The sequence below is a fragment of the Chiloscyllium plagiosum genome, chromosome 30 (assembly GCF_004010195.1).
Source record: "Chiloscyllium plagiosum isolate BGI_BamShark_2017 chromosome 30, ASM401019v2, whole genome shotgun sequence".
Taxonomy (NCBI): Eukaryota; Metazoa; Chordata; class Chondrichthyes; order Orectolobiformes; family Hemiscylliidae; genus Chiloscyllium; species Chiloscyllium plagiosum.
Genome location: NC_057739.1, coordinates 970886 through 978932, shown reverse-complemented (window position 1 = coordinate 978932; position 8047 = coordinate 970886). Strand labels below are relative to the sequence as shown.

Genomic DNA, 8047 nt, shown 5'->3' with positions numbered 1-8047 from the left:
TTAACAGTGAGAGAAAGCCATTGCGGTGGGTGGGGCTTAACTTCGAATGTCTTTGACTTCACGTGTGAACAGGTTTATTAAACACGTGCAGCTGTGTAAGATTGAGTATGAAAAACGCTGATGGTTTTGAAAAGTTAGACCCTCGTGAGTTTGAAGTGAACCATCTCCCGGAGACGCAATTCCTATTTTACCATGGTGCCTTAAAGGTTTGATCACATTCGTACACTCTGATCTCCACCCATGAAAACCACAACAAGGCTGTGTCATTTTGTAGTTTGAATCCTCTTCTTCATAGCAGTTCTTTATTTTAAGCTGATAAATGTTCCAAACAAAGTTGAATATAACATTCACACGGTTCAATGAGATAAATCTAATTACGTTTTGATTATTACATCAACCTGTGCGGGTTTGCAGCCAATTCAATAACGAAATAGTAGCTAAACATTCTTTTTCCTCAATGCAGCGCGCAGTTTCAGAATCATCTTCGAGCTGAACAAGATCACTTTGTTTCTTCCCAGATATTTCTTCACGTTTTAAATATTTCCAGGATACGTTGGTTGATGGCTGAGTCATTTCTCAGGAAAAGTCGTTTCTCAATCCAGAGAAACTGGTATTTTCCAAACAAATCAAAATCGCTCAGCCTTGCCATTTGACAATGAGAAGGTAAAACTGCTCCAGGTGAGGCTCGAACTCACAACCTCGGCATTGCACACGCCGCCATACTGTCATATAAGTACCACGCGCTGACCGATTGCGCCACTGGAGCTTCATAGCCTCCATTTGCTCAATATATCTGGTTGTACCTGAGCGGTTGGCAAATTGTCTGTCAAGTAAGATTATGCGATTGTATTCACCAGTCATGATTCGGAGATGCCGGTGTTGGACATCTGATGAAGGAGCGTCGCTCCGAAAGCTAGTGTGCTTCCAATTAAACCTGTTGGACTATAATCTGGTGTTGTGTGATTTTTAACTTTGTATTCACCAGTGGTTTCTAACTTACTTCAGGAAATTGCCTAACTATACAGTGCTAAACTGGATTGATATTGAGAAATGCATTTTCAATATTTTCCTCGACTGTCTTCTGAGCCATTGATGTCTTTAGTCTGCAGGAACCTTTCAATCTTATTCTTGGACAGACTCAATGACTGATCGCCACCGTATCTTGGGCACCGAATTTCAGAGGTTGACCTTTCTCTGAGTTTTGGCATCACAGAGTCAAAGAGATGTACAGAACGGAAACAGACCCTTCGGTCCAATGTGTCTTTGCAGACCAGATATCCTAACCTAATCTAGTCCATGTGCCTACACTCGGCCCATATTCCTCTCAACCCTTCCTGTTCATCTGCAAATAAGTTCAGAAAAGACTTACGATGATGTTGCCAGGTTGAGAGAATTTGAACTATAGGCAGAGGGTGAATAAGCTGGGGCTGTTTTCCCTCGAGCATCGGAGGCTGAGTGGTGACCTTATAGAAGTGACATTATGAGCTTTATAAAATCATGAGGGGTATGGATAAGGTTAATGTACGAGGTCGTTTCACTGAGGTGAAGGCGTCCAGAACTAGAAGGCATAGTTTTACGGTTTGAGGGGGAAATTTAAAAGGCACCTAAATGGCAACTTTTTCACACAGAGGGTGGTGCACGTATGGAATGATCTGGCAGAGGAAGCTTTGGAGGCTGATACAATTCCAGCATTTAAAAGGCATTGTAAGTCCTGCTGTGATTTGCCTTTCCAAAATGCAGCACCTCACATTTGTGTAAATTAAACTCGATCTGCCACTCCTCAGCCCATTGGCCCATCTGTTCAAGGTCCGTTGGAATCTGAGGTAACCTTCTTTCCTGCCCATTGCACTTCCAATTTTGCAATTTCGTCATTTGCAAACTTACTAACCATACCTCATGTTTTCACATCCAAAGCATTTATATAAATGACGAAAGACAATGGACCCAGCACCGATCCGAGTGGCACACTAGTGCACCCAACACTCTGTCTTCTACTTTCGAGCCAGCTCTGTAGCCAAATAGCTAGTTCTCCCTATATTCCATGAGGTCTAACCTTGCTAAACAGTCCACCATGAGGAACCTTTTCGAGCACCTTAGTGGCGTCCATAGAGGATACGTCTTTGAATATTTTTTCAGGCAGAAGGACAAAACGTCTGCAAAGCAAGGGATTTGAAATTCATCATGCATAGGCGAGTATGGGGATTTAGCGTTAGAATCAGAGTCGACCTGAATTTGTGCAATGTTGGCGCACTGTTTTCCTCTGGTTACAGGCCTCAGAATCGCACTACAGTCTGCTGTAGTGGTTACTTCTTTGTGTAAGGAAACTGATGAAGTAACACATGAAAAATTCAATTGCTAATGAAAATTTGCATCAAAGATTGGAATTTGAAAAGTGTGTTGCTGCAAAAGCACAGCAGGTCAGGCATCATCTGAGGAGTTGGAAAATCGAGCTCTTGATGTTTTCAATCTGTCGAAAACTGTCAATCTCAGTCTTCTATTCGTCCTAATGGTTTGCATTTGCAATCTCTGTGGCCCCGAATTCCATAGATTCTTCCCAATCTGAGTTCCCTCATCTCAGTGAGGGATTTGGTGAGTTTTTCTGGTGTTGTGTTTCTGGCGCTGCTCTTGGTATCACATCCAGCCCTGCACTTATTTGATGCTCGGCAGATTGCGTGGCGCCGTGATTGTACAATGGCTGATACTCCGTGTTGTTTCAAATCCTAGTCATGCACTTTTCCATTTTATTTCTCCTAACGTGCAGCCGTAACACGGTAAGGGATCAATTAATATTGCAAGAAAACGTTTGTATAGAAGCATATGAGAATGCCGCAGTTGTCAGATCATGTCTCAAAGCAACTTTTATGAACATGGATTAGGGCTTCTCGGGAGATCAGGCTCAAGCAAATGACGGAGAGCGAAATCCAAAATTCCACATTCTGCGGTTTCTGATTTGGGTGGATGGAATACCTGAGGGAGATCCTGGATCCAAGTCTTGATAGAGTCCAGGCAAGCTCATTCAGTTCGATTATTCCCTGAGCAGATGTGAGTTTGATGGGATTGTGGTTGGTGTGAGATCTCTCAGGGACTTTGCGGTGAATCTATCACACATGGAGAAGAAGGAAATAAGTCCGAACGAACTTCAGCCCGTTGTCATCGGGCTTCATAACTGCTGGTGAAAAGTGCTATATAAATGCAATGGCCGAGTGCAGGCAAATAGACTAGATTAGGTTAGGATATCTGGTCTGCAAAGACACATTGGACCGAAGGGTCTGTTTCCGTTCTGTACATCTCTTTGACTCTGTGGTGCTAAAACTCAGAGAAAGGTCAACCTCTGAAACTCGGTGCCCAAGATACGGTGGCGATCAGTCATTGAGTCAGTCCTCCTTCGATGTGGTAATACCCCAGTCTCCTGTTTACTGATCCCGGTCTGTGGAAAGTTTCTCGCGATCTGCTCCATGCAAAGTTAAAAATCACAAAACACCAATTTATCGTCCAACAGGTTTAATTGTAAACACTAGATTTCGGAGCACTGCTCCTTCATCAGGTGGTGGTTGAGTGTAAGATTTAAAGATGCGGAATTTATGCCAAACGTTTACAGTGATGTAACTGAAATGATATGTTGAAAAAGATCATGAATATTTGTTAAATCTCTCATCTGTTAAAATGACTACGTTAGTTTCAGTTATTTCATATGTAAATCGCAAAACATTTTTACAAGTTATATTCTCAAGTGAACTTTAACAATTGGTGTCATGTTGGCCCAGATAGTGTATTGAAGGTGTGAGCTTCGCTGTGTGAGGCTGTCTGGCACAGATGGGTGAAGGTGAAATATATCAGTTGCAGTATGTTTGATGCTCAGGATGCCCCGCAGTAACTCCCCACACTGTTTCACACAGCAGCCTCCTCCCGGTGACGTGAAAAGTGGTGAATGACAAGAGGATAAGCATGTCAGAGCCTGCATCACCACACAGACACAGTTCCCAATTATTCAGACAGATATCACCGATTGTGAATAATCTCAGAGAGATAGAAGCGACAGACAACCGCCATGGACTCAATGGGCTGAACGGTTTCTGTCTGTGCGGGAACAAAACCACGTGTTTGTAATGTCCCTTTCCCTATCTCTGGGACAGAGTGGCTGAGGGAGAAATAATGGCGCATTTTAACCCTACATTTCGCGTTCGACTGTCTGTAGCCACCCCCCACCCCCCCCCCCCATCTCCGGACCGTGGTGGTGACTCTCTGGGAGTGAGGGTTTCCCTCGGATTCTCTTAATCTGGGACCGTTAGAAACTAACTGCTGCCCGGTCACAGCATAGAAACCGACCCCGCATTGCGAAGATCTTTCTGCAGGAATACTGCGTGAAGACGGATCCTCAACAGCAAAATGAGGCTGCATGGAATGATCCCATATTAAGTTACCTACGGGTCTCTGGTGTCCATTTCGCTCTTTCCCACCAGCTCAGCACCTTTCTCTCTGTCTCAGATAAATGAGGAAGTTCGCAATCAACGTTGGAGGAAGCAAAAGGGCAGCATTTGCGCTTCCCTGCCCTGGCGCTGTCTGTCAGTGGGAGAAAATGGTTAAATAGTCCGCCAATGGAGACAGCTTGGTCCAAGGGGAAGGGACAAACAGCATCGTCCCGAGAGCAAGGAGACAGACCGAGAAGCAGATATTCTTGACATTCTTTGCTGCTTGGAATTCCTGCTGCAACGTGGGATGTACTTCTCGCTGAGCGACTCTCAGCTGGTTCGGTGGTAGAAATGCCACAGTTTCACCGGCTCCTTTGTCTCGGGGCACGATCGTCGCTGAGGAGCTTGTGTTAAACTGGCCTGACTGGGAGTGACAGGCGAGCCCGGGCTGGTGGTTACACTTTTACCAGGTCGCCCCATCAGCTTTTCAAAAACAAAACAGGGACACTCTTTGAAATAAGACTGAGCTTCGGGTCCAGAGGGATGCTTGCAGCGAATATGGCACAACAGCATTGAAAAGGAAAACAAGTGTTTCAGGATGTTTGCACTCAGAATCTGAAATTAATTCAATCCTCCATCTGGATTAGCGCACAGTTCTGGGCGTCAAACTGGTCAAAAGAGAAAGTCACAGTGAGCCAGACAGAACAGTCTATGGCTACACGAATCACAGCAAAGAGAGGTCGACACACAGAAGTGAGCATCAGGACATTTAATGTGAAATAATAATTGTTGAGTCCACGGAGGATGACCTTGGTGATAATGACCAGGAGATCCATCAATGCCATGGCAACCAAATAGCGAGTGGTACAAATTGAAAGTTCACACTTTCCCTGTGACTGGATCACAATAGCTATGAAGTTCGCTGCAGAAAGTAAAGGAAGACTCGGTTAAAAATTTAATTTTTCAAGGACAAAGAAAAGCAAATCTGAGCTGAGATACACAGTATATTTCGACCGAAAATGTGTACTAGGAATATGTCATAAATAAAAACAATTTCAAACACTGGTTTCTCTTTCTGAACCTGTTCTCTCACTGTTCTTGGGGTACATACCTAACTCAAACTTATTTAATTTTGAGAGACATGGTCATTAGCAGCAAATAGACAAATAGAGGCCGTTGGTCTGGGAGAGGCTGTGACCTAGTGCAATTTTAGATTAGAAAATACTCCTAGTAATCCTTTGCTATTGCAACACAAGCAGGTGCAGTTCCACACTGCCATCCTCCTTTCGAGAGCATTCCTCTGGAATCACATGCCACACAACTCTTGCCATTTCACTTGTAAGCCTATCACCTCTAGGAAATAAAAATGGACCATTCCCAGTCAGGACACAACAACCTAGGTTTTTGTCTTTCAGGTTCCATCAGAATTCCACAAGCTTCATGACAAGAAGCACATTTCCACTTTACAGTGTTAAAGTGACATCATTATTTGGTCTATGTATTTAGTGCATATTTAAAAAAAAACATATCCTGAATATGAATATATACGAATTCTTCCACCAGGTGAGAGAACCATTTTCAGTTAAATTAGCCTTTGCTGAGGCAGATGTTAAAAGCATGTTTACAGCCCATCTAAAGAATAGCGATTTCCTTGAAAATGTTTCTTCTAATTTTGATTCCCTGTTTCCTGATCTATAGTTAGATTCATGTCATCATCAAATGTACGTCTCTTATATCTTCCTGAAGATGTATAGAATATCTCCTTGAACACTGAACGTAGAACACAGAACATTTCCACGCTTCCATCTCTTGGCTGCGTTTATGTTTCCACATTTGACCTTTGTCACATTGTCCACAAGCTGTTGTAGAGTTTATTTTATGTTTAACTGAGTTAAGCTCTTTCCAAAATGAGTCTGGCTGTAATAGTATTGCATTTTATGTTCACTTCTGTCTCTTTTGTTAAGTTAGTATTCTTTGCAGCTCCAAAACGACTTATTCACTGGTATTTCCAGAAAAGAGCTTTCAATTAAAGTGTCATCGACTCAAAATTATTGGGGTGTGCCATAAAGGAACCCTTGTAAAACTGGAATCAATAGGTATCAGTGGGCGCACTTTCAACTGCTTGGAGTCATATCTGACACATGGAAAGATGGCCATGGTTATTGGAGGTCACTCATCTCAGCTTCAAGGTATCTGTGTAAGAGTTCCTCAGGATAGCGTCTTAGGCCCAGCCATCTTCAGTTGCTTCATTAATGACCGTCCCTCCATCATATGGTCAGTGGTGGGGATGTTTCCAGATGAGAACACAATGTTCAGCACCTTTCATGACTTCTCAGCTACTGAAGCAGTCCATGTTCAAATGCGATAAGTTCTGGTCAGTACCTAGACTTGGGTTGACAAGTGGCAAGACAAATAATAGAGAGTATTACCACTGCCCATGACATTCAATGGTGTTTACTTCACTGAACCTCCTGCAATTAATGTCCTGGGCATTATTATTGAACAGAAACTCAGCTGGACTCACTGTATAATCATAGTGGTAACAACAGTTATTAGATGAGATTAGATTAACCACTGTGCCACCGTGCCGCCAACAGTAAGTCAGAGACTAGGTATACTGATGCAAGTAACTCACCACCTGTGTCCTCAAAGTCTGTCCATCACCTGAAAGGAACAAGTCAAAGTGTGGTGGAATATTTCCCTCTGCCTGGATCTGTAGCTCCAACAACACTCAAGGAACCTGACACCAACCAGGACAAAGCAGCCCACTTGATTAGCATTACATCAACAACCTCCCCCACCCCCCACTAACGCTCAGCGGCAGCAAAGTTTAATATCACAAGATGGGCTGCAGAAATTCACCAAAAATCATCAGCGAGCACCATCTAAACTCACAGCCACTTCCGTCTAAAAGGAGAACTGCACAGGAACATCATCACTTTCAATTCCAACCCAACCTCCAAAGCCCAGCACCAAACTATTTGCCATTCTGACTTCAAAATATATCGCTGTTCCTCTGCTGTCACTGGGTCAAAACACTGGAATTACCTTCCAAATAGCATTGTCTAAACTCACTGTGCATTGACTGCAGCAGTTCAAGAAGGCAACTCACCACCACATTCTCAAGGGCAACTAGGGGTGGTCTATAAATGCTGGCCAGCCAGCAACACCCTTATCCCACAAAATGAATAAGAGAATGAATGGTTGTCAAAATCAGTCCTCAATTCAGTCTTTTATGATTTCATTTGCAAAAGCTTTGTTAAATTAAATCATCAACAATTATTCCATCACCAAAATTTACAGCATATCATCGGTTTTCTTCTTGATTTACTGTAACCTTCACCTGACAGGCTACTTATTATGAGGGTGTTTATTCCAACAGAGACTTTAATTAACACATTTTCTTCACATCGTTACGATACTTTGCTTTTGTCTTCACTAAGAAAGACACGAGCACAAAAATAAAATTGTTGGAGACCACAGATTTCTTGAAGGGAGAGGAACTGAATGGTTTCTAGACAAAATGTGGTGGGGAACTTGGTGAGAATTAAACCCCCATAATCCTCGGGGCTGATATGTTGAATCAGAGAGCACTTAAGGAAGTGACCTTGGGAAAAGAGAATGTATTGATAGTTGTC

General features: G+C 43.0%; 1 non-coding gene across 1 annotated transcript; it reads right to left on the bottom strand.

Annotated features, from left to right (window-relative positions):
• Positions 1–670: 670 nt before the first annotated feature.
• trnai-uau lies at positions 671–766 on the bottom strand. Its single transcript has 2 exons — positions 729–766; positions 671–706 (listed from the first exon to the last, which is right to left on the bottom strand). It is a non-coding gene; the product is annotated as a tRNA-Ile (tRNA).
• Positions 767–8047: the final 7281 nt, after the last annotated feature.